The sequence below is a fragment of the Leopardus geoffroyi genome, chromosome A2 (assembly GCF_018350155.1).
Source record: "Leopardus geoffroyi isolate Oge1 chromosome A2, O.geoffroyi_Oge1_pat1.0, whole genome shotgun sequence".
Taxonomy (NCBI): domain Eukaryota; kingdom Metazoa; phylum Chordata; class Mammalia; order Carnivora; family Felidae; genus Leopardus; species Leopardus geoffroyi.
In genome coordinates, this window is record NC_059331.1 from 102,282,676 (window position 1) to 102,308,134 (window position 25,459).

At 38.8% G+C, this 25,459-nt stretch overlaps 1 long non-coding RNA gene and 1 other non-coding gene across 2 annotated transcripts in view; both read left to right on the top strand.

Annotated features, from left to right (window-relative positions):
* The window catches only part of LOC123606478, an 85,692-nt gene that overhangs the window by 42,418 nt on the left and 17,815 nt on the right, over positions 1 to 25,459 (top strand). Inside the window, exon 2 of the long non-coding RNA XR_006716306.1 lies at positions 18,829 to 18,944. This is a non-coding gene — a long non-coding RNA (uncharacterized LOC123606478). The remainder of the gene's footprint in view (positions 1 to 18,828; positions 18,945 to 25,459) is intronic.
* On the top strand, positions 11,289 to 11,479 carry LOC123607810. The gene has a single exon (XR_006716947.1). It is a non-coding gene; the product is annotated as a U2 spliceosomal RNA (small nuclear RNA).

Sequence of the window (25,459 nt, forward strand, 5' to 3'; positions counted from 1 at the left end):
CCAAACTCCTAACTGGGATGATTATATGTCAAAGAAAAAAAACCCCACATATTTCTCAACAAAATTGTATGGAAGCTCTAAAGTTGTTTGTATTAGGGGATAATTGTACAAAATTAATGAGTAAATGTGCTGTTAAGTGGTACCTATAAGGTCTATTGAGGCAAGTCTAATTTAATCACTTTAAATTACTTACACACAGTGAAAATAATTTCTACACTTCACTGATAATTTTAGAAATTTTTATTGTCATTAGAAAACAGTGAAAAACAAATCAATAAATTTCTGAAAAAGAATTGCCTTTTAAGGAAACATTTATGTCTGTCTTCACTCTTAAAATATGAATTTCAATTCAATATCTAACTCATGATTTCAGAAGTTGAATTTTAGGTTGATATAAAAATGCATGATAAATTCATGTATTATCTTAGCACACGTAATGTCCTGACACAAAAATGTCCACCTTTGTGTGTTCTTAGCTCAGATAAACATTTCTAATTGAAAAAAAACAAATTAAAGAATATTTGAGACACATGAAAATCATGAAATTCATATATCAGTGTCCATAAAACACAGCCATGCTGATTCATTTAAGTACTATTTATGGTGCTTTCCTATTACAGTGACAGCATTGAGTAGTTGTGACAGAGACTACCTAGCCCACAAAACTTAACTATTTATTATCTGGCTTTTTACAGAAAAAGTTTGCTGACCCCTGTCCTAACATATGAAAATATTTGAATAGTATTTTTTTTCACTCAGTTCATCTTAACCATCTAATTAGACAGCAGTATGCCAACTCAAGACAGTATTTTCTTGTACCTAAGAACTAATCGTGTTCAGTGTAAGGATAGCAACACAGACATATAAAAAATGGATCTACCTGCATCAACCGTACTGTCATATATCTCTAGGACCTATTAGTCAAAATGTTCTTCCCTCAATTATATGGTAGCAGGGGACTGTCTTTGCTAAGGCATCTATATTCAGGCATACCATTCAACCCAATGTGTGTTTAAAGTTTTTGGTGCTGTGACACAAATATGAATGGGGGAGCCCCTACTCTCTAGGAGCTCCTGATTAAGCAGAAGGTTATATTTTCATTCCCCATACAACTCAATCAGATACTTATTTTCACTATTTTAGAGGTAAGGCAACAGAAATGAAGAGAGATCAGATGATTTGTCTAACACCATGAAACACTGGGAATTTCTGTGTTTTTTCTGGATTTGGGTTAGTATAGTAGTGAAAGATAAAGATACACTTTTACAAATGGCATACTGCTGAGAAAGTGCATAGGAGAAAGGAAGAACTTAAAGTCAGTCCAGACTCAGCAGGGGAGATCTGTCAGGAAAGTCCATGCCCAAATGAATTCCCAGTCCATGTCGTTTCTTTCAACATCTAACAGATTCCTGTATATGTTTCAGGTTTAACATACATGAGGGTCAAGCATAAGGGACAGTGGGTGTGGTAGGGCATCAGACTGGAGTCTGTCTTTTAGCAAAAATATTTCAATGGATCATAGACACCATACCAACTTCCCCATTAGAAAAAAAAATCTCAAAATAGACTTGGTGGAGCCCTGTAAAGTGTAATAATACAAGGAAGAACAGCTTGGGTGCTGAGAGAAGCTCTGAAGTCTGACCTTTCTCAGATGTAGATGTGATGACCCACTTCCATTCCAGGTGGAGAATAAATTCAGATAAAGATTCATGCTGCCGTCCTGTGGAGCCCACATGTGGCCTTACAAATGAGCGTGCTGCCAGAGCTCAGAGCAGCCAGGTTCACACATGCACTGATAGTCACTCCTCTAGCTCCAACTGGAAAGGCAAATCCAAAGAATACAGGTTTAGACTGAAGACTATGCCAGTGTTAGAAAGAAATGGCTCCTCCCTCTGGCCTCAACTACATGTATGAAATTGTATATACCTAAAAAATTATACATACACACTTTTTCTTTCTTTCCCTGAACAATTTGAGAGTTAGGTGTAGGCTTGCAGGATTCATGATACTTCCCCTTTCAGCCTATGTCTCCTAAGAAATGGACATTTTTTGACATAACCCAATATTATTTTCATACTCAAGACATCTAACACTAACATAACACTATGATCTGATATACTGTCCATATTCTGAATTCCACAATTGTCCCAGTAATGTTTTCATTAATTCGTTTTTTCAAACCTGAAAGTCAGGAATTAGTCAAGGATCTTGCATTGCATTTACTTGTCATCCTTCTTTAGGGTCTTTCATGAACAGTTCCCTAGTGCTTTTTTGGCATTTTTGAAGAGTTAAGATCAGTTACTTTGTAGATAATCCTTTAATTGGGATTTGTCTGACTGTTTTATTATGATCCAAGTGAATTTTTTTCTTTTGCAGGAATACTACTGACTTGATGTTGTACCATTCCCAGTACTTCCAGTTAGGAGACACGTTAGCTCATTTTGTCCTTCACTGGTGATGTTAAGTTTGATCATTAATTAAGATAGAGTGCATCAGGTTTTCTTACTATCAAACATACCTTTTCCTCTTTGAAATTAGTAAGTTATTAGTAAAGTGAGACTTTCACAACTATGTGAATATCCTCTCCAGCAATCTTCCACCCTTGTTTTGGCATTTATTTCTGATTCTTAACGGAATCAGTTATTACTGTGGTAGTTTCCCAATGGTGATTTTCTAATTCTATTGACTCTTCTCAGACATTTATTAGTTAGAATTCTTTTGTAGATAAGAGCTTTTTCTTCTCCATCCCACTTAAAAATATTATTTATTATTGTAACATACATACATGTAAGATATATTTTATATCTGTATGGACTGATGGGTTTAAAAAGTCACTGTGTTATAAGTGGTTTCTGCCATTCTTCATTATGATAATTAAATTAGAACTAGTTTAATGTAGATCCACACTAACTTAGTCCTTCTCCTGAGAACCTGAGAGCAATGTGGCTTTGAATCTAACATGGACCAGAGCTCTCTTGAGAAATGTTAAGACTATAGCTATTAAGAGTTGAAAGCAATCTTAAGCATTACCTTTTCATGGACAGTAGGAATCGTCTATATTATGTCTTATATCCATCTGTGAAAAGTGTCCATACTATTTGTTTTCTCTGGCTATCTTTTTCCCAGTCAAGATGCCCTATTACATCTGATTCATTACACATCTTCTGCCATCTGGTGGTAGGTTACTGAGCCTATAAGAAGAGACCAGGCAGACACAGCCCTTTGATATTTGGAGACCAAAGCATGACCTGTAATCTCCAATATTGCCCACATGTCAATGCCTAATTAGCAGGTCATTTCTTTGTTGGTAAGAATCTTTCATTTTAAATGCTTACAAATTTTTGGAGGAGAAAAAAGGATGAGAAATATTTACTGGTCTCTGTGTTGGGACCTGTCACAACTGCTATGTTAAACCACTAGAAGCTCTACACTATTATCCTTATTTTATATATCACAGAACAGAAAGGTAAATATTCTGTCAAGGACATGCAGCTTGTAAGTGGTAGAGCTAAAATATGAAACAAATTTAGCTGACTTTGAAGGCTGTGTTGTTTCCATTCACTACAATGACTCTAAAGTGTGTGTGTGTGTGTGTGTGTGTGTGTGTGTGTGTGTGTGTGAGAGAGAGAGAGAGAGAGAGAGAGAGAGAGAGAGAGAGCTTTTTTGTGTAAATCACTGAAGACCTCCCAAAATGTCAGACTGAAGTTAACTGGGTTATAAGCAATTAAGATATATTAGAACACCATATTGTATATACTTTTTTTAGGTGAATGCTGTTCTGATATCAGATTTCCTCATTTCTACATAAATTTAAGGATTCAATAGGGTCAAGTATTTAAGAGAGTCTGGATTTAGTAATCACAGACTTGACTTTGTTCAAGTTTGTTTCTGTCTCTTAAATGTGTGAATCTGGATGTCAGTAGGTGTCCCTAAGATTTAGGTTTTTCATACATAAAATGGTAATGTATATATAATATTTGGTCTATGGAGTTATAAATATTAGGTTAAATAATATAGGCAAAGCGCTTAGTTCAGGGCCTGACAGAATTTGTGCTCAATAGCTGATGAGGATTACCATTGCTAATTATGAGAGGAGTGAGTGGGAATCCTTTTAGGGCCATAAATATTCCTCAGATTTGAAGATATTCCTGATGCATCTTCTTAGAGATGAAACAGTAAGTTATTCTTGCTTTCTATCCTTGACCCTACTTAACATTTAAATTAAAGTAGCGCTTAGCCAAATAATTCAGAGCCTTAGTACTTAACTTGTGACTTTTTAAAATCATTGAAGGATAAACTTTTTTTGGTGACATTTGTAAGGTAGATTTTGATATTTATATCAATGTTGTTGAGGCAAGGAAATGGAGTATCATCTTCAAATATTCTTAATGTGACTTTTTTTGTATATGTGCAGTTCTCCCTTGACTTATTGCAAATAGAAATACATGACATTTTAATTAACTTGATACATTCATTGTCTTGTTATAGTTCATCATTTTGTACTTTGCAATGGATTCACTTAAAAATATTTGTTGCTTATTATATGCCAAGCAAAAAGTTACTTAATAAGGTGTAGGGCATAAGAAAAAGTTAGTAAATATAAAAATATATTTATCAAGCATTATACCTGATATAGGAGATATAAAAATAAAGTACTGTCTTTTTCCTCAATGAGCTTAAATTAATAATTTAATGAAATTAGTATTATTAAAAACATTTAGTGAGAGATGAGGAACTGAAGAGAAGTTGAAAAACTCACACAGAGAGTAAGAAGTACAATTGCAGTTTGGGTTAATCAAATATTTTTATAATATTGTTTTATTTCCTATATTGACTTTGGAACTCTATCTATCTATCTTTTAAGGTTTTATTTTTGAGAGAGAGAGAGAGAGAGAGAGAGAGCACAAGTGGGGGAGAGGCAGAGAAAGAGGGAGACACAGAATCCAAAGGAGGCTCCAGGCTCCGAGCCATCAGCACAGAGCCTGACATGGGGCTTGAACTAATGAGCTGTGAGATCATGACCTGAGCTGAAGTTGGACGCTTAAACAACTGAGCCACCCAGGTTCTCCTATGTCTAGTTTTTAAAAAAAGCATTGATATGAATAAAAATAATGCATTCTTAACTTATTATAGTGTACTTCGTATCATTAGTAGGCAACTTCACATATAATATAATAATCAGTTCCATTTCTCCCTTCTATACTTTGGACTATTTTTGTCATATATTTTATTTATACATATGTTATAAATCCCGTAATATATTGCTATTGATTTTGTTTAAACAGTAAAATCTCTTTTAAATTGATCTAAAAAATAAGAAGAAAATCATGTATTTATCTATGTAGCTACATTTTCTAGTAATCTACATTCCTTTGTGTAGATCCATATTTCTATCTCATATCTTTTTCATTTGGCCTGAAGGACTTCCTTTGACATTTCTCATAGTGCATATCTTCTGGTGATAAATTCTTTCAGCTTTTGTATGACTCAAAAATACTTTATTCTGCCTTCATTTTTGGCAAAATTTTTTGCTAGATATAGAATTCTATGGGGTGCCTCATGGGCTCAGTCAGTTGAGCCTCTGACTTCGGTCATGATCTCATAGTTCTTGAGTTCGAGCCCTGCATCAGGCTCTGTGCTGATAGCTCAGAGCCTGGAACCTGCTTCGGATTCTTTATCTCCCTCTCTCTCTGCCTCTCCCCCACTGGCACTCTGTCTCTCTCTCTCTAAAATAAATAAACATAAATAAATAAGTAAGTAAGTAAGAATTCTAGGTTGGCAGATTTTTTTTTTCGTTCAGTGTTTTAGACATGTTGCTCCGTTGTTTTATTGCTTGCTTTGTTTGGGGTGAGAAATCTGCTCTCATCCTTATTGGTTTGTTTGTTTGTTTGTTTGTTTATAAATGTAACATGCTTTCTTTCTCCCCACCCCAATCTCCTGTCCCCAGGCTGCTCTTAAGATTTTCTCTTTATCACTAGTTTTGACCAATTTGATTAATGTATCTCAGTAGTTTAATTCCTGTTTCTTGTTCTTGGGGTTTGTTGAGCTTCTTAGATCTGTGAGTTTATGATTTTCATCAATTTAGAAAAATTATGGCCATCATTTCTTCAAGCATATTTTTGGGTCCCTCCCTTTCTTTCCTTTCCTTTAGAGACTTTAATAACATAAATGCTAGGCCACTTGAAGTTGGCCCACAGCTCACTGATGGATGTTCTGTTAATTTTTGTAAATTTTTTTTCTGAGTTTCATTTTGCATAATTTCTGTTGTTACTTCTCTAAAAATTTTTTTTTAATGCTTATTTATTTTTGAGAGAGAGAGTGCAAGCAGGGGAGGGGCAGAGAGTGTGAGCAGGGGAGAGGCAGAGAGAGAGGGAGACACAGAATCTGAAGCAGGCTCCAAGCCTGACATGGGGCTCGAGCCTATGAACTGCTAGATCATGACCTGAGCTGAAGTCAGACACTTAACCCACTGAACCTCACAGGCGCCCCTGTGGTTACTTCTTCGTGTTTATTTTTTCTTCTTCTGAAATATCTAATATCTAATCTCTTCAATCCTATGAACTGCAAGATCATGACCTGAGCTGAAGTCAGATGCTTAACCGACTAACCAGGTATAGATTTCATTCCAGCCATGGCTGTTTTCATATCTAGTTTGATTGCCCGAAATTTCTGACTTTGGAGAATCTCCCTTTTTAAAAATATTTCTCATCTTTACTTAAAATTTTGAACATATGGAATATAGTCATAATAATTATTTTAGTGTCCTTTTCTGTTAATTCTAACATTGGTCTCAGTCTGGGTCAGTTTTAGTTGATTGATTTACCTCCTCTTTAAGGGTCATATATTCTGGCTTCTTTGTATTTATGGTAAATTTAGATTGGATGCCAGATACTGTGAATTTTATTTTGTTGGCTGCTGAATATTTTTATATTCATTTAAATATTCTTGTGCTATGTTCTAGGATGCAGTTAAGTTACTTGGAAACAGCTTGAACATTTTGGGTCTTGCTTTTTTAATTGTATTATGTGTGACCAGAGCATCATTTTGACCTCATGTCTAATGTAATATTTTTGAGTATTTTATCCAGTGTTCCATGAATGATGTGACTTTTCAATCTGGCTGGTGATAGTGGGCACTGGTCCTTGTCCTGAGAGGCCACTGGGTATTATTCCTTTAATTCCCTGGTCCCCCAGAAAGTTTCCCCAAATGAATGTGCTGAATATCAGGGAGACTGTCTGGAGACTTTGAAGGTTCTCTTTGTGCTGTTCTTTCTGCAGACTCCATCTGTCTTGTTTTTCCTAGGCTCTAAGCTCTATCTCCTCAATTCAGAAAGTCTGATGGGCTCTGCCTGATTTCTCCCTCCCTGTTAGAGGCCTGGAAACTCTCAAGGCATGCAAATGAGACAATTTTGAATCTCACCTTATTTATTTCCTGTCTCTCAGGGATCACTGTCCTTTGTCGACTGATATCCAGTGTCTTGAAACCATTGTTTCATATATTTTATTTTCCCCGTTTTCTTTTTTTAAGTTGTTTTGTTATTCTATTTTAGTTGGAAGCTGAAGTCCCCTTTTTAGCATTTTTAAAGATACTGTCTCATTGTCCTGTGGCTACCAGTGTTTCTGATGAGAAGTCAGAGTCATCCCCATTATTGTTCTTGTATGTGTGATCAGTTTTCCCCTTTTGGTGGTCTTAAAATATTTCTTTATTTTTGGTCTTCAACTGTCTTACTATCATGTGCCCAGGTATGGTCTTCATTGTACTTGTACTGTTTTGGTTTGCTCAGCTGTTTGGATCTGTGCATTGATACTTTTCACCAAATTTGGGGAAATTTCAATGATTATTTCTTCAATCTCTTTCTCTCCTATTCTTGTGATACTCTAATTGTATGCCTGTTAAACATCTTTCTACTGACCCACAGTACACTAAGGTACTGTTCCTCGTTTGTTTGTTTGCTTGTTTTTTTAAGGTGCTGTTCATTTTAAAAAATTAAGATTTATCTTTGTTCTTCAGTTTGGGTGATTTCTACTGACTTATCTTCAAGCTCACTGATCCCTTTGTTTCCAATGTCCAATTTTCTCCTAAGCTCATCCAGTGAGTTATGTATTTCATATATTTTATTTGTCAGCTCTTGAATTTCAATTCACTCTTTTTTATAGTTTTATTATCTCTAGTGATATTCTGTATTCACTCATTCTATTCATCATATCCTTTAACTCTTTGAGCATGTTTATAATAGCATGTTAAGAGTACTTCTCTGATAATTTCAGCATCCACATCATTCTGACAGACTACTTCTAAATGAATTTTTTTTTTTCACTTCAGGTCATATTTTTTTCCCTTATTTGTATTATAGCAGGTTTTTTTTAATGTTTATTTTTGAAAGAGAGAGTGTGAGAACGTGAGGGAGGGAGGGGCAAACAGAGAGGGAGACACAGAATCCAAAGCAGGCTCCAGGCTCTGAGCTGTCAGCACAGAGCCCGACATGGGTTCAATCCCATGAACTGCAAGATCATGACCTGAGCCGAAGTCAGATGCTTAACTGACTAAGACACCCAGGAACCCCCATTATAGTGTTTTTTTAAAAATGTATACTGGATGAAACATAATTTATGGATTATGCTATTTTCTTTACTGAATTTTGAGTTTTTCTGGATGACAGTTAATTCATAGTGATCCCTTAGATCTTGTAGAGAGGTGGTTCTCAACCAGGAGTAATTTCTCCCACCCTAGGAAACATTTGGCAATGTATGGAGATATTTTTGGTTGTCACAACTTGGAGATGATGATGGTACATGGTGAGCAGAGATCAGGAATGCTTCTGAACATTTTATAGTTCACAGATAAAGCACCCCACAGCAAAGAAAGATCTGATCCAATATTTCGATAGTCCTGAGGTTGAGAAACACTATTGTAGTTGTTTTAGACATTGTTAGAAAGGATATAGTACAGTTTTTTTTCCCTGTTAGAGCATCTCCCTTATTCTAGGGCACAGTTCTTATTTCTAATGTGTGGCCTTTGTGGAATCTTCACTAAATGCCCAAGGTACTAAGTGAAGTCTCTCTGTTCCACTGTGACTGACTAGAACTCTAAATTCTCACAGCACTTTATAATCTCTTATATCTTCATTGAGGAATCACTTCAGCAACTGTTCTCTGGATGGACTCAATGAGTTTTACCCTGTTCAAGTGCAGCCTAGTGCTTGGCCAAAGTCATGAAGGGCACCTTCATGCAGAGTTCTGGGGATCCAACTTTTTGCATCTTGCCCATCTCAAGTCTCTTTCCCTTTAAATTCTAGCCTTTTAAGCAACCCTAAATTCCAAAGTTTGTCTTCTCTGGCTAATGAGACCACCACCTTCTGTACTTCAGAAAGTACCCTAGATAGAAATATGGGGTCAATATGAAGCTCACCCTACATGTTTCTGTGACCCTTCTGTCAAGGATCATAGCCCTGTATAGTTCGTTGTCCAGTGCTTGAAAATAATTGCCTCATATACTCTGTACAGTTTTATAGTTGCAGTGAGAATATTTCCCATACCAGTCATTTAATCATGGCCAGAGTTAGATATTTCATACTGGAATTGAATGTCAACTCTAAATCTTAGGTTTCCTTATCATTCTTTGAGATGAACAAGATATTCTTTTAATCAGAAGTAATTCTTTGGTAATAGATGAAGATATAATTGTAGCTTCCTTCTCTAGAAAATACTGGAGAGGAACATTTCTGATCTACCTTCCTATTCCATTCTCCAAGGCCATTTAAATGCTGGCTAATGAGAACACAGAAGCAATGCCTTCTCTTTACCGATGATTATAGCTATCTTATATTGTGTGCTTTCTATTGCCAGGCACTGTGCCAGTAGATTTACATACATTTTATTTTATTTAATGTTCACAGCAGCCCTATTTCTTCTGTTTTACTTATAAGGGAACTGAGGCTCTGCGAGGTTAAGTAACTGGCTCAAGGTTGTAGACCTAGTGAAGTGACAGAGCTGAAACAAAGGCTTAAGTTTGTCTGACTCTAAAGCCTTAAATGTATATCAGTCAGAGCAGGCTAAATGATGTTCCAAACAACCCCTAAGTCTCCGTGGCTAACCACAGTAACGGTTTGTGAAAGTGTTCTTCTCCTTCCCAATACATTCCAATATGGGTTTGTTGGAAATGTCTCCTCATGCCATCCTTCCTGCCTGTGGCCCCATCATTCCCTGGGGACTTGGTGTTCTCTGCTCCTCTACTTCCTCAGAAGACAAAAAAGAGAATGTAGAGGGTCAAGCTGGAGGATTTTCAGGCTGGTAAGTGGTCATTTGTGATCACATGCAGTTGGGCAGAAGTCAGTTACAGAATCCGTCTCGAGGCCAGGAAATATAATCTGGCTATGTCCTCAGGAAAAAAAGAGACTGAGTTTTGGTGAAGAACCAGCCAGTCCTACCATACTATATTAACCCAGATTCTCCCCTAAGTTGCTAGTTGGGAAGCATTTATACACCTTGCTCTAAATGCAGTTTTTCTAATATGTGGAATTTAAGAAGCAAAACAAATGAACGCGGGGGGCGGGGGGGGGGGAAGAGAGGGAAACCAGGAAACAGACTCTTAACTGTAGAGAACAAACTGATAATTACTGGAGGAGAGGTGAGGGAGGGGAATGGGGATGGTGATGGAGATTAAGGAGGGTACTTGTGAGGAGCCCCGGGTATTGTATGTAAATGATGAATCACTAAATTCTGTACCTGAAACTAATATTGCAGTGTATGTTAACTAGCTGTAATTTAAATAAGGATTTAGGAAAAAAATAAAATACTTGTATCTTAAAAAAATAAATAAATGCCATTTTTCTAGGCTGGGGCTTGGTTTAGTATCACACATTATCATCCTTGAGGTTAGTGAAGTTAACACAAATCATGTCCTGAGACAAGTAGGATCTTCAGAGATCATGTATCATATTGTCCCTCAGAGGGGCAATCATAATTATCGATATCCCCAATTTTAAGGGATACATTTTTATTCTTTATTTTTAATACTTTAATCTATAGATGGTATCTACATTATTTTAGTTAGGGCACTACACTTGTTCTCCCATCATTCCCTCCTGTCATATGCTGCTTCGACCTGGGCTACTGAGGAGTCAATGCCTTGTTTTCTTGGTCTTTCTTTCCTTGTCCATGTGTCAGGATTTCAGAATGGTATCTTCCAGTGAAAGCTGAGAGTCTGTAAACACAAAATGGGTGTCAGGAACTTCCTAACTGTCGTGAAAGCAACATCAGTGCTAAATTAACAGCCAAAAAATAATCACCATTGCTTCTCAGCCTTTTGGCTAAGATCAAGTATAGTATTTGTTCTTACCAGTTTAATATCTGGTATGTCCTCTGTCTTAGGACAATATATTAAGTGGATTTTTGGAGCAGGGAGATGGGACAGGAGCTGGCTCTGTACACACCATGCATCAACCTGGTATCATGATACTTCTAGGAAAGGTGCACCCTGTGGGGTTAAAAACCATGAATTTGAGGAAGACACTTCCAGAAAGGACGTGTAGGGTCCTTTGGGAAATGGCAGCAACACAAGGGACACCAACAGTTAACTTAGAAGCAAATCGGCAAAGCCTTTGGTCAGGTTGCTTTGCTCAGTCCGCCTTTCTTTTGATTTGAGTACATCCAAACCATCTGTTTGTTTGGAGTATTTGAGCAAGTTCCCTGAATTTCATTCCAACTGCACCTGCCCTAAACCTGGACCTTCTTTGCCCTCCTGATGACAACACATCTAACATTTCCCTGTCTTTAATATCTTTCCTCCTCATTCATCCTGCAGAGGACTGCCATTATCTTTAGGTCTTATTCTTGCTCAGACACTTTTGGCACCAGTGGCACATTTCTTTCTCCAAATCACAGCTCTACCTTATATCTCTAACTTTGTGTCTGGGTTCTTCCCTCATTCACCCCCTGATCCAGTCAGACTGGTGACCTTTGTGTTCTAGAACTTGTTCCATACTGTTTCACATCCATGCCCTTATAAATGGAGTTCCCAGTATCTGGGAACCTCTCATCTCTCCTCCTCAAAGTCCTAGCCAGTTTTCAGGGCCCAAGTGAAAATTGATCTCTTTTCTGAAGTCTGCACCCATGTTTCTGGTTAAATAAATCTCTCTCTTTCCTGTGTTTGTGTAGCACTTTGTACTGCTCACGGTCTGCTTTGTGTCTCATCTTCTCTGCTGGGCCACAAGAGCCTAGGGAGCAGATGTTTTGTGAACCTTCCTATCCACCTCCTGTAGTGCCCAGCATCACACCTTGCTCAGCAAAGATGCTTAGAAATGCTTATTGGACAAAATTAAAAGCAGACTGTGACATCAACTGTACAAAGACCTTTTTTTCAAATTAATCTGGAAACTAAAAATAGACTATCCTCAAAATGATTAGATAACATACTTGAGATAAACTACTTATGTACAACCTAAAAGTGCATTTAGATGGACTCTCTTTAAAAAAACAAAACAAAACAGAAACAATCCCTTCAAAAAGTTAATTTTCTAAATAGATCTATAGTATTTTTTTTTCAACGTTTATTTATTTTTGGGACAGAGAGAGACAGAGCATGAATGGGGGAGGGGCAGAGAGAGAGGGAGACACAGAATCGGAAACAGGCTCCAGGCTCTGAGCCATCAGCCCAGAGCCTGACGCGGGGCTCGAACTCACGGACCGCGAGATCGTGACCTGGCTGAAGTCGGACGCTTAACCGACTGCGCCACCCAGGCGCCCCCTATAGTATTTTTTTTAATGTTTCTTTTTGAGAGAGAAAGAGAGAGACAGAGCATGAGTGGGGGAGGGGAAGTGAGAGAGGGAGGCACAAAATCTGAAGGCTCCAGGTTCTGAGTTGTCAGCATAGAGCCCAACATGGGGCTCGAACTCACAAACTGCGAGATCATGACTTGAGCCGAAGTTGGACACTCAACCTACTGAGCCACCCTGGTGCCCCTATGGTATCTTTTAATGGTCTGCATTTCTCAAAGATAACATTAAATGCTCTAATCAGGTAGGGAGAAAGATTGGAATTATCCCCATAAGATGTATTCCGATTTCCAGTTTCCAAAAAGGCATCTGAAATGATGGGTATCGAGTGTGCCCGGGATGGCACTACTGCTGGTGACTTCTTTGGCAATGTCCTAGATACAGTTCTGCTTGTAGGTTGGCTCTGCCCAGGAGAAGCACAACTTTTGTTGGAAAGCACAACCGCTGGTGCAGCATCGAAACAAGTCGTCTATACGAGAGAGATCCTTCAGAGAGGATGTGTATCTTCATCAAAATTCTAACTGCATTGAAACTGTCACTCAAGGAGTTAACATCTGTGAAGAATAAAAAACGCAATGGAGAGGTTTCAGGCAAAGCATGGGGAGCCTGATAAAATTATCAGTGAATTAAATTCAGACAGATGGCTTTAGAAAGAAATGAAGTACACAAACCTTATGTAGAGTATAATGACTCTCACTCTGACAGGGGCTTTGTCAACAGGGTAAGCACTTTTTTTTTTTTTTAACTGGATTTTAAAGCAGTTGGAAGTCAAATTCTTCTCCTTTTCTGAGGTGTTATTTAGTACTTAAACAACAAAAACAACAATGGTTTGTAAAGCCACCCGGATAGCCTCAGACTCTGAAGCTCAGGGAGGAGCTGCACAGCGTGATAGAAAGCAGAGGGTAGGCGTCACTACTGCTGCTGCTTCTTACTCTCCTCAGACTCCCTGCCCACATCAATAGGTCCTTGGCAGCTAAAATATTTCTACAGAACAGAGGCCAATCATTAGCTCTGCTTACAACAGCAGGATACCAAGGGAAGCTTCCAGCCATTAAACACACACATGCAGACGAAAGACACAAATACACTGATTTCTGCCTTTTAAAATTTCAGTTTTTACCATTGTTTTTGGTTGAATTAAAAAAAAATAGCTCTTAGAGCATCCCACTTAATACTATTGTTTTACATTTAGACAAAAATGGTGCGAAAATAATACGTTATTTCTCTCTCATAAATTCTTTTTCCTTATGGTTTTTATGTTATCTTCATGCATTTGGCCCCAGGAGCCCCCTCTTTCAGGTGACTGGCCCCAGCATATTCATGCTTGGACGCCAAAGACCAGGCTGCTTCTTAGCAATGGACTTTGCCTTTGTTCCAGACCAGATGTTCTGTTTCTCCCTGGTAACAGTTTGCATTGTGGTACCTTATTATACGGTGCTCTCTGGAACTGGTGCCAGGGTAGCCTCCAAATCAGCCAAGAGCAGCGCTGAATCAATGAGACAGCTGGCGGCCTCCCGAGGGAGGGAACGTTTTTACCTTTTTGATTCATGCAGTCTCCGCTAGTTCAGATCCAGGATGCCATGAATGATTTTTCTTAGCGACAGGTGAGAACAAAAAAGCTTTGTAAACCTAATTCAATAGAAGCTGGAGACTCGGTGTGCTATTGATTAAAGGGAGAAGACGATGAAGAGGAAGTGTACACACAGTCCAGTTGCATTTTCCCCATAATCGACTTCTGTGCTCTGGCCTGTGTTGGAGCTGTCAGCTTTGCCGGGAGGAGAGGCTTGAAAATCAAGAGTATTGTGTCTGTTGACCTCGGGTTAGGATTTTAATCATGTCTCTAAGATTGCATATTATCTACAAAAACAAGAAGATTACTCCTTTTTTTTTTTTCATTTTTCTAGCTATAAAATTCACTGATCTATTGCTAACTTTGCTAAAAATTTAAGGTGACTTTAATGGGCTTGTTGACATCATCCAGGCTTTAATGTTTATTTATTAAACCAGGATGTGTTTATTTATTAGGGCTATGGATTGGGGTAAATATCATCCACATTTACACCCAAGGATTACAACTCAGTGTGAGTTCTTGCCCTAGGTCCTACACATCAGCACACTTACTGAGTGAACAAGAACGCTAGTCCTACCCTACTGTGTCTCCCACTGCTCTGTAAAAGCAGGCCAGTTCTTGAGCCATTGTAATCAGAGGACCATTAGATGAGATGCTACAGTACCTGAGATCTCTAGTCCCAGTGTGGTGGAGAGGAGAAAATGAGACAGTAACAGAAGTCAGAGACCCTGTAGTACATCATCCCCATCAATCATGGCAGACGTGTTGGCAACATGATGGATGACACCCAAACACTGACCTTGGTGGGTCAGCCTTTGTCACATAAGTAACAGAATAAGTCAACACAGTGGGTCTACCTACCATCAAATAGGAGCGATAAGCTGTGACTACAGCAGAGGGAAAATGAACATTAGTGTCAAATGTTGTCTATATTTCTGAGCCAGAAGTAGCTGGTATCTTATTGTTCAGGCATTGAATTGGATGGGATATTTTAGGAAGGAGAAAAAAATCAATGTTATCAAGGCATGCTTGTAGCATTATGAGTTTTCCTCTTAACTAAGCTATTAAATAAGACAGTAGTGAGTCTGTACAGTATACATTCTTATAGAGTGAAAACTATTATAACATAGATGACTTTAAACCTGAATATTGGCTCATATACATGCAGTTCAACACTTAATTGGTGACAGATGGTTTGGCTTGGGGATAGACATAATTTAGTCTGGGAATTCTGGTGACTTTCCCATGGTAGTCTTAGAATTTGTCTCTCTAACAATCTTCCAAAGTTTCACAGTTATAAATGACCTACCCCAAATCCCTTCTCTGAGTTTAAATATTCCTTGATTGGTCATAGAAAGTAAGGAGAAATTCTCAATAATGAGCAGCAGCACATGTGGAGGGCTTGACAGCTACTGAAGATAAAAGAATTGGTGAAGAGATTATGATACACTTTCTTTTCATAGGAGTGAGGTTGGAATAGATTGAAGCAAGACCTGCCCATTTATTTTCCAGATGGCTTTGTGCCATGTTGTAAGAAATTCAGTCAGCTTTATCATTGAGAACCACTTCCCTAAGCTAGTGGAATCACTGAAAATCCTGTCTCATCTCTTTTGAAATCAATATTAAAAAATCAAGAGACCCAGATATCGAGTGCTTGTCTCCCCTTCAAAGTCAAAAACTCAGGTTGGCGTCCTGAGGCATCCAGTCAAGGGGAGCCAGTCAGGTGGTACATTTACTTTTAGGGTCAGAACTTGCATATTTCCAATCCAGTTAGTTCGAGTTGGCATGTACTTTTCTCGAAACATCTGTGTGCTTACCACTGTGCCAGCCATCAGTAAAGAGTTTTTTGTTTTTTTGTGTGTGTTTAGAGAGAGAGAGAGAGAGAGTAAGTGGGGGAGAGTTGCGGGGGGGGGGGGAGAGAGAGCGAGAGCGAGAGAATCTTAAGCAGACTTCACACTTAGCACGGAGTCTGATGTGGGGCTCAATCCCATGATCCTGAGATCATGACCTGAGCTGAAATCAAGAGTTGGACACTTAGTCAACTGAGCCACCCACATGCCCCTAAAAAGAAGCTATTTTAAGGCAAGCAAATAAAACATTATTTATCATAACAGGTCTTATAAGCTTTTGGAACTTTAAGAGGTCTAAACTTTAAGCTTTTGGAAGCTTATAAGCTTTTGGAACTTTAAGAGGTCGGTAAAAACTGAAAATGCATATGAAGTCAGGAAGGATTTAGGGAGAAACGGGGCAATATTATATGCATACTAGCTTTATTAAGGAAAAGAAATCTAGGGGTGTTTCAGAGTCAACCTTCCTGCTTTTGAGATTGGTATCAGGGAGGATGAACATATCTTCTCATGGATGGCCTGATGATATAAGCTATTTGTCTGATCCAGAAAGCCATTTCTTATGTTCTCCAGCTCTTGCAATTGGAATAGACACTGAGCAGCCAAAACATGTGGATGGATTGTGTTTGGCTGTGTGGACTGTTGTCTAGAGAGAGAAGATAAGGCATAAGTGCTGATGGTATTCTGGATGTGTTTCTTTCCCTTCTGGGTGAAAGCCAAAGATGCTAGTAGGCTGAAAACTGAGTTGTCTTGGTAATCTTTCCTATTCTTCTTAACTGCAGGATTTACAAGACACTGCTCTTTGGGTCTAGGTATCATTTTGGGATCATATCATCATAATTCTATGAGTATGTGCTGGGAGGGCAAAGTTGCAGAGCAATTGCTCAGCTGTGCTGGGGAAGGAGGCAATTACCAGCACACATTTTAGCCCCACTTGTCAGAGTGAGTTTCACCCAGGCACAAGGGGAGCATTAACTTGGGCAGTGTACCTTTTAGGAGGCTTAATTTAGTTTTTTCTTCCCTTTAATTGTGTGATTTCAGTATTTTAGCCACAATCCCTAGGCTGTAAGAACCTTTAAACAGCTCTTTATTATGAAGCAGGACATGGGTTTTTGAAGAAGAATGAACAGGGAACTGCATAATTTATAGGGAAACTGCATGATAGACTTTTTCTTTACAAAGAACATTGGGGTTACATTGGCACTAGCCAAATACCTTTTTAATGAATAGTCAGTAATCAGCAGCAGCTACAGTAAATGCTTGAATTTTTTCCTTTTATGTGCTATGAGTCCATAAATTAAGCATCTGATTCTGATTGCTGTCATGAATACACACGCTTTTTGCCACCCACCCCCACTGCTCAGATCCCCTGCATCAGTTCATGCTCAGTTTAGAGCAGTGTGAAAAATGGAGGGCAAATCTCTTTTAATATGTTCAATTTTCATCCACTTTAAATACTGTGATGGAAAAAGGATGTTGACAATACACTCCACTTTCTGTTTTGGATCTAGATCACAGTTTGGGCTTTAAGACAGCAGTATTATGTTCTAGACTGTAAGAAAAAGAGTTTATACACTCTTTTTTTATATATATATTCAAGAGCCATTAAAATAAATTTAATTGCCAAGGTATCCTTTTTTTTTTTTTTTTAAGCAGAGCTTTATCTGAATTGTAAGCTTTCCATTTGCTCATTCCTCTAAGATTTTGCACATGCTATTTTCATCACTTGGAATGTATCCTCCTTTTTTCTATTCTCTGCTTCTCAATATTTCTAAATTTAACAAAACCCCAAACAAATGCTTCAGGAAATTATTCTTTTCTAATGTCATCTGCAGCCAATCATCTTCACTTCCCTCTCAGTGGTTCCTTAGCTTCTGTGAAGTTAATGTGAACAGATGGTTATTAATTTATAACCAAGATCCTGTCTGAAAGTTTAAGAATATTTTTAAAAATCTAAACATTTTTTCTAATTTCAACAATGTCATCTGTGGTAGTTATGGCTCCAAGCCAAGCAACAAAGTCTATTTATCCCAAATATGGATTAAGTACAAGTATTTAAAAAGCATCATCAGAAAATATTATTGTAATATTGACAATAAAATAAAGTCTTAGAGCTTCCTGTGTTCCAGGGAGTTTTAAGTCCCTTACAAGTGCTAATTCATTTACTTTTCACAAAATTCCTGCAAGGCAAGTACTATGATTTTGCTTATTTTACAGGTGTGGAAACTGAGGCACAAGAGTAACTTCTCAAGTTTGCAGAGCTAAGTGGTAGAGCTGAAATTCAAGTCCAGGAGTATTCAGAAGATAACTTTGGGGCCCTGTTAAGTGCTTTAGTTAGCAAGAAGAAAAACTTCATAAATGTGGGTTCTGATAGTTTCCTCAAAGGCCCACTAGATGGCAGTGTTGTCTGATACAGCTCTGTGACTAAAGGGGCTTAGCCAGGACCTAGGGTTTATAGGGGGAAGTGAATGTGAGAAATATGTGTGGGGTGTTTATTATTCAATTGCCATAACTTGGAGAATGCCTTATTAATGGTTGTCACTTGCTGTTATACTTAACTTTTTTTGAGTTTATGTTTTTTCTCTAGCTCAGTAAATTATAGTATTTTAAGGACAGAGAATATTGTTTCTTTCCACAGCTCCTGCAACTGAGTTTCTCATACTTGGAAAATGGCAGAAGTCTTTCCTACAGAGTGCAGAAGTAAACCTTGCCATGGGAGAAACAGCTTCCTGATCAAGATGTTTCCTCAGCCAGGTAAGTTTCTTACTGCATCTCAGGTAGTGATTTGAACACCATATTCATGCAGTTAGTATTGTTGAATACATGTCATATGACATTTGGAATCTTGACTTTTGCATAAGTACAGTGATTTTGTAGTTTAAGTGTGAAAAGTATCCCTTGTGTCATTCCGTTAGCTGAAGAGAGTGACTTTTGCTGCTCTCTTTTGTATTTCACTGTGACTGCCTGAGGAGGGAGTGACAGGGAATATGGAGGAAGCCCAGGAGGAGACTTGGGTAGGATGTGAACACTGTGGAGAAGTGAGGTGTTTAGCTTTGCATTAGGTAAGCAGAATTTCAACAAGTCAGGATCAGCAAATTTGTGCGATGTTCTGGTAAGCCACTTCCCTTCTGCAGCCCACTCATTAATTTTCGGAAGCCTGACAGAATGGCTAAAAGGATGATCAATTTCAAGTGTCATTCCTGGCGTGTTTTTAGCCTTATGTAAAAGGAGTTCCTGACAAGTAACCCTGTTAGTGCCCTCAAAATGTCTCCTATTATTAAATATTGGGAATAAGCTGAAATAATGAAATGAGCTTTTTTTTTTTTTTGGTCACCAGTGTGGTTGGTCTAGGAGATGATGAGATCAGTGTCTATTACTGACTATTAGGTGGGCTTACCTAAGACTCAAACCAGCAAAACCTTGAGAGAAATGAACACATTTCAAGGAGAACTACTTTTCTTTAGTGGATTTGTTTGGAACAAATGGTTTATCTCTACTCATTTTGCAAGTGATTGCATAACATTGTTACCTAGCAGATAAAATCCTCCTTCTCTTCCTCCTCCTCCCTGAGAAATTTTATTCTAATATGTTGCTTTAATCCTGAGTAGGTAACTGGTGTTATCTGGGCCGCTGAGCTGCCCCTGAGAGAGTCGTGGGTGGCACTGTGGGTGTCTCTCTACCAGAGGGACACGGTGCCTTTCTCTCCTTGTGTTTGCTTCTCTCTTTATCCTCACTCAGGTATTTTCTTTTTTCCCTTCTTTCCTGGATGTCACATTTGCTTCCTTTTCTTTTTGATAACACCTTCTATCCTTAAATCTTCAGGCCACGTCATAGATGATGTTGGACATTTTGATGCCTGTTGGCACTAAAGCATTTGCTGATGCTGGTCTTAATTCCTTTTATATCCTAATATTTGGTGAACTGATTTTATTTTCAATGTGCTTGGTGAAAAAAGGGGAGAAAGTTATTGCAGAACCCAGTTGCAGAATTTCTACTGCAAAGATGTAGAAAATTCTAAGAAAGATAAAGCCTTAAGGTGAGACAAACATTGCATGACCCTGTATGTGAATAGGTAGTGGCAAATGTGAGTGCCTGCTCACAGGAGCCAGGTACTTAAAGCAAGTAAATGACATAGACCTAGTAAGGATGGAAAAGAATGGAAGAGCATGTAAGCCATTCAAGGGGGTGGGGGGCAGCTGCTGTTCAAGTCTGAAGCTTCTGCCCTTAACAATGTGCAATCTACATGACTTTAACTTGGGGTGATGCTAACTAATCTCTATATATCTGTATGTATGTGCGTGTGTGTGGGTGTGCGTGTGTGTGGGTGTGCGTGTGTGTGTGTGTGTGTATATATATATGTGTGTGTGTGTGTGTATATATATATATATATATATATATATATATATATATATATATGTAGTTCTGGGGAGGAAAGAAAGAAAGAAAGATAGAGAGGGTGCCTGGGTGCTCAGTCAGTTGAGCATCCAGCTTTGGCTCAATTCATGTGACTTTGAGCCCTGCATCAGGCTTGCTGCTGTCAGCACAGAGCCTGCTTCGGATCCTCTGTCCCCCACTCTCTGCCCCTCCCTCATTCATGGTTTTTTTTTCTCTATCTCTCTCAAAAATAAAAATAAACATTAAAAAACAGAAAGAAAGAAAGATAGGGAGAAGGAAAGAAAGAAAAAGAAAAAAAAAACCTGTCTGCAGGCCTAGAATATCCCTAGGCAGCTTATTTGTGACTCCTGCTATAAATACTATGAATTCTAGAGATAGATAATTGTAATTTTGTTACACCTGGGAATCTTAATGTTACCACAGTGTTCTGACAGAAGTTTTAGCACAGTTTTCTGGATGAATGTTCACCCACTCAATTAAAACTCTGTAACTCATCAGAATGTGAAATTCTGAACTAAGACTGGAAACAGTAAACTGACTAAACAACATCACTTACTGTTAAAATACGAAGAGTTATTAATATATAAAGCTAATTGGATTGGAATCCAGCTAAACTTAAACCAGAGTTACATTCTAATTGCTCTTTTACTTTAGAAAATATCAAAGACCAGGAGATGATATTTTTATGGTGACAGTTCTTAACAATCCATGCAGGTCTTCAATAGAAGCCTTTATTAGAGGAGTGGTATTTGAAAGAATAAAGTGTAACAGGCCAACTTTATGGAGTTGACTCAGAGTGCATTAGGAAAAAAAAGAATTTATAAAGAATGTTAAACACAGCCTTCATTCCATATGTACTAGTATCTAATACTCTCATAATGTATTTTTTAAAAATTTTGTTTTCCGGAATGTTGTCTGAAATACAGATTTTACAAACCGAGTTGTTTTCAATACTTTGAACCAGTTACGAATTGTTTCCTTTGTGTTAATAGAGCTGTCAGGCTGTTTGTACTCATGTTGCCTTTGATGTCTATCAAGAATGGACACCCAAAGAGAAGGCTGGGAGGACTGTTCGACGCAGCCCTCCTGTAGATGCAAAGTGACTGACTTTCCCAAGTGGAAGAGCGTATACAGACAGTGTGACAGGAGTAGAGGTTGCTCTGTCTTCTGGGGCAAACGCCCACTGATATTTGAGCATTGCACTGTGAACAATTCTGTTCAGACATGTTTCTCAGATGTTTGCCTCAGATTGCAGGGGCTTTTCCTTTTGTAACCCAGGTTACAATAACCTTAGAGACCCCTATGAGTCCTTTCAGGTTTCCTGCTCGATGAGTTTCCTCTAGCTGTTACCCAGCCTTCTGAAACTGTGTGGCCTGCCAAGCTTCTTGGGAATCCTGACCACATCCACTGTACCTTACAGTCCTGTCAGGAAGTGTCAGCTGCAGTTTAATCCCCAATACCGAGGACGGTCAAAATGCTAATCCCCACCCACTGTGGGCTCCCAGGAGTGGTGCTGGGTCCTTACACAGGACGCTGGAGGCCTGTACGTGTCAAGGTTTGTCTCCTGTCGCAGCTGCCTGAGGAATCCTGAGCCCTGCCTTGTGGCCACAGCTGTGGGAAGTCAGGCCCTGCAGGGCATCCCCACTTTCCCAGCTCAACACTGCTGCTTGCCTTGCACGCAGATGCCTCTCAGGGCAGGTGACTTTTACCTCCTTGGGCTCTGTCATTCATGCATTCCACCTGGTGACCTTTCCTTCATGTCTCTTTACTGGGTGCCCATTTACGGGTGCAAACAGTGTCTCATTACCAGCTCCCTCGCTTTGTCATTTGCCAGCTTTGTGTCAGGCTGCGGTCTGTCAGCAGCCTGACACTCTCAGTTCAAAACCAACACTCCTGCTCATTGTTGCCCGCACATGTCTCCTCTCTCGCCTCTGTCTGCCATTGGACGGAGCCTCAATGCCATGCTCAAGGTGCCATTGTGTGGTACAAAGGAAGACAGGGTTAGGAGAGACTCTGAACTCAATCGCTTGTCAAAGGTTATGTCTTTATGAGGCACTTTTAATTAGGCTTTGCTATTTGGTTTCTAGCTTTTCCCTATATCCCTCTCACCCTTCTTATCACTTATCCACATGCCCACTAGAGAGAACTGTAATAACAATGAAATGGGATTTTAACTTGAACAACTATAGGACTTGAAAGGTGAAGGTCAGGGCAATAGCAATGCAATGAGTAGGAAGAACAAACAATTACAATTCAGTTGCCACCCATATACCTCTGTGGGGAAGACGATAAACAATCATAAGGCTCCTTTAAGGTTTTGCACAAGACAAGAGATCATCTACTTTGTTTTATGTAAGGCACATTGCTTCTGAAGCTGCTTGGTCTTGTCATATGACTATACTTTCTTCTCTTCAAATGTTTCATTTCTCTCTCTCTTTTTTTTCTTACTGGATGTAGAAACCCTTTTCCTACCATAATGGCATTGAATTGAGTAGAACTGCATTTCGTTGACAGTACAAAAGAATATAATCTGGCTTGTTGTGTAAGCCAATACGTGTATGATGTGCCTACATTTCTACCTGGACTTCTGTTTCTGTGAGCAATGAGTGAACACACACACACACACACACACACACACATACACACTGCTCCATAACAATCTCTTGTCATATCTGCCTAGATGGTAATGTTTTATGTAAATAAAGTCTCTAATTAATTTTTATGACCCATGCAGGCTTCTGCAATTCCTTTTCTCAACACCAATGTGTACAGAGTTAGCATAATATTAAAGTTCTTTTATCAATTTTTATTCTTTAATCTGCTATCCTATTTCTAATCGGTTAACAGCTTAAAAATATATTTTTTTCTTTTGAAATATTTTTCCCCTTAAACTGGAAAATTTTATAATTAGGTGGTGTGATAAAATCAGTAAAACAAAAAAAGACTCTCTCAAGATTTAACTTCCTGTGTGCTATCTTTGGACAGCGACTTTGCAAGGTGCCTGAGAATGCATGGCCTGAGAATTTGTTTGGACTGCACTTTTTTCAATAATTGAAGTAATAGTTCATGTGTGGATGCAGATTATAAAGTTCTGTAATAGTTCCCATTTGTTCATATTTTTATTCTTGCTGCCAACATCTGCTTTATTTTCTGAATGCATTTGTAAGTACTCTCTAGAAGCTATATGAGAATTTAAACTTCTCTCTTCCAGAAGATGAGGAAATACTAACAGATGAGGCTTTAAGGCATCTTTTTGCATCTTCCCCTATTCCCCCAAAACTGTGAATTTTATCCTATTTTGGTTTTATGATCCACACAGAGTAAGGACATAATTTCATTCATATTACCTCAGTCAGGTATGTGCACCAACAGGCATGTACTTTTTACACTGAGAGGAATTCTCACTGTTCGTTGCAGAGAACTTCTTTTTAAAATTTACTGGTAGTAGGATTTTTATTATATTTTAGTCTGGAAACAGAAGCATTCATTCCTCTGGGGTCTTTTTCTGTGTGTGGAGCCAAAGAAAGTCTCTAGAAGTCAGGAGCTGTGTCTTCGCTTTGCGTTGTTATGGGTAAATTGTAGAGGTTTCTCATTACAGACTGTGCACTTGGCATCCTCTTACAGGCGCAACAGACCTTTCCACTTAGTTACAGGATGTGTTTCTGAAGACAAATTAAATCTTTTCCACTGAGAGCAGAGAGATCTTTTCTTTTTCCTCAGTCAGAAAAGATCTGGTTAGCTTATGTTAATAACAGAATCCCCCATATTATGGCATAACTCTCCCTGCACACCGTCTGAAATGCTGCTCATGTGATAGGGTGTAATCAGGAAGTGGGTGGTATGATTAAATAGGCCTAATTTACGTTGGGGGCAGCTTGGAGCTAGAAGCTTCAGAAAATATGTATAAGAACTTCTCACATTTTGTTACTTTAATTAAACAGTTTAAAATGCACATTTCCCCAGAATTTGATATCCTACCCCACCCAATAATATTCTATGTTGTAAATACATTGAATTCTCATAATCATAAATTCTTGATAAATTTTACACCAACTGCCAGGAGAATAGTGTAGTTAAAGAATCCAGAGGGTGAGGTTGAAACAAGGTCAAATTAGAGGCAAAGACCTGGTGTGATCATCCCTATACATGTCTTAGGTTGGGTGCCTCAGAAGCAGGTCCCCAAGATGAGGATTAGTGTATGAGTGATTTTCTTTTTTTTTTTTTTTTTTTTCAACGTTTATTTATTTTTGGGACAGAGAGAGACAGAGCATGAACGGGGGAGGGGCAGAGAGAGAGGGAGACACAGAATCGGAAACAGGCTCCAGGCTCTGAGCCATCAGCCCAGAGCCTGACGCGGGGCTCGAACTCACGGACCGCGAGATCGTGACCTGGCTGAAGTCGGACGCTTAACCGACTGCGCCACCCAGGCGCCCCATGAGTGATTTTCTAAAGAAATGCACCCTGGCCAAACACAGGGAGTGAAGGAACTAAGGGTGTGATTCTGTGCTGAGATCCAGAGGAGACTGGCTTTGGTTTATACCACAGGGAAACATTTGAGGCAAGAGAACTGGGCTTCTCTAATCCTGTGCTCCACGAATCACTAGCTAAATATTCTGATGGTGAAGCAAGCTAGTAGCTCGAGGGCTGTATGCCACAGAAGAGTAACAAGTGTTATCCAATAGAGGTTAAGGCACACTGCAGCCAGAAGAGGCTACAGAAATAGCAAAGGGCAAGTAGGCAGAGCATAACACAACTACATACTATAGTTCCTGTGGAAGCTGGTTTGAGCTCCAGAGTACCACCTGGGTGTTTCCTCAAAGGCCAGTTGTTTTCCCTTTAAGTTAAGCCTACTAGGATACGAGACCATTAACAGG